Genomic DNA, 2,157 nt, shown 5'->3' on the forward strand with positions numbered 1-2,157 from the left:
TAATTCTGAATAAAACTGAAGGAGATGAGTAGAAAACTTAGGCCAAAATTACTAGGAACGGAAAATAAAACAACTCAAAGTAAACTGTTCTGAGGCCCTCTTAGAGTAGCCAGTTCATAGCAATTAAACTCACATCGTCTTTTAAACTTCAAGCTAACACTGGCACCTATCCAAAGAGACTGTTATCATATGTAACTATGTGGGTGGTCCTGCAACAAAATGAAAAGCTATGTAGAAACTGCCTTGTCAGCAATTATTTGAAGACAAGGAGATTTTCTGCGCTCAAATAACTCAGTTAAGCTTTTTGCTGGAATGCAGCTTCAGTACGGTACGAGGACTGCTCTGAAAGTCATGCCTTCTGTTGTATTATGTCAGCCCATGACTTCAGAGGTGGATGTTGGGGCTATAGCAGTAGAATTTGAACCTTCCCACCAATATCCTGTAATATTTTGCTGCTGTGTGACAAATGGCAGCAGAGGTGCACTCTGACAGAGAGCAAACAGTGGATGTGAGCACAGTGAGGTGCTGCATTTCATCAGTGGCAACTCTGCGGATGCAGATAGTTACAAGAGAGGCATGTAGGTTCACTGCTAATGGCGGTGACAATGTTGAAAAATAGTGCTTTCTAACTGAGAATTTGCTCTATACAATAGTGTTATCGTGCTCTTTGTATCTGTATAGTTTCCATAGAAGTAAATAGCAGGCATTACTTTCAGAATGACCTCCTTAGTTTGTTCTTATCTTAGTTGCTCTGTTTATAGGTGCTTCTTAAGTTTCATCTATTATATGATCAGCCTTTTTCACTAGATATTCCTTATAAAGGAAAAAAAAATAAATAAATCAAGCAGGTTTTTACAGAAGGAAAAAATTAAACTAGCTTGTGAAAACTCTATTCTGGATAAATAGTACAGTATTTATCAGCACCTACAAAATAAACAGTAAATATTAAATTCTAATTTTTTAAAGTATTCCTTGACATATATCAAGGCACATATTTCTAAGGTACTTACAGAAAGCACAAAACATCCCTGGAAAGGACCTGCAGAATGCTTTTCAGGTATTACCATCACTTCTGCAGCACACGCTGTCTTAGAACACAGAAAGGCAAGAGCCTTGCCTATCCTGTGCTTTCTGTTGATATTATTGATGATTTAGTAATACTCATGACAAAGTTATAAATTTTATTTTGCTTGGTTCTTTAATACATAAATTATATTCTCCACCAATAAAAACAAAAGGGAATATAGACTTATTAGAAAAAATAGAGTAATTTTAAAATGAAGGAAAATGAATAAAAGGAAAAATAAGTTTTCAATTAGAAAATACAAATTGCAACTGCAATGGACAAGTAACATTTGAATTCTTTACGCTGTGTTTGTTTTCAACTAACCTTTTCATTGACAACTTCTCCAGTTTCGTTCACCTGTGCTTTCATATTCCCTTTAACAGGCTTACTCCACTCCACAAGAGGATCATGAAGAAAAGTCTTTAAGACACTAAAGAAATAAACAAAAAATAAAAAAGGTTTGAAATCACTGGACAAGAAGCAGTACTTCTGCCAAATATTGGAACACAGTTTACTTTGAGTCAAATGTAAATATACACTGAAGCCAGGAAGAGCCACAAAGGCTACATGGTAAGTTAAAGAACTTTAGTAATATGAATAAATTTTGAATATATATAAGCATTATCTACTTGTAGCAACAAACCACTGAATCTAAAGTTTGTGCTGAGTATTTCTATAGGTTTATATTTAACTGCATGCCATTGTAAGACTGAGCTGCATGATAGACATGCTGGAACTGGCATACTACTATAGCTAGCACAATCCCAGTCACTCACCACGAAGTAGGATCAGGAAATATTCTAAGGAACTACTATGTTTAGACTAGGGAGAGTTTTTCAGAGCTTTAAGCAAAAACAGTTGCTATACCTCATTAAAGGCTCCCTTTGATCACGCATAAGCCTCATTGTGACTTCACAAGCTCTTCGGAAGAGACCTTCTGTTCCCATTGGACCCATTCCATTAACCATGTTATGTGTGAGACGAAAAGGCACGATTTCCGGAACTTCAAAAGTTTCTCCCTTTTAATTGATACAAAAGGGTATGCTATATGCATATGCATGATGTTCTGAACCAAAAGCTTGGTTTTTTTT

This window comes from Meleagris gallopavo, chromosome 11, assembly GCF_000146605.3.
Source record: "Meleagris gallopavo isolate NT-WF06-2002-E0010 breed Aviagen turkey brand Nicholas breeding stock chromosome 11, Turkey_5.1, whole genome shotgun sequence".
In the NCBI taxonomy this organism is placed as follows: domain Eukaryota; kingdom Metazoa; phylum Chordata; class Aves; order Galliformes; family Phasianidae; genus Meleagris; species Meleagris gallopavo.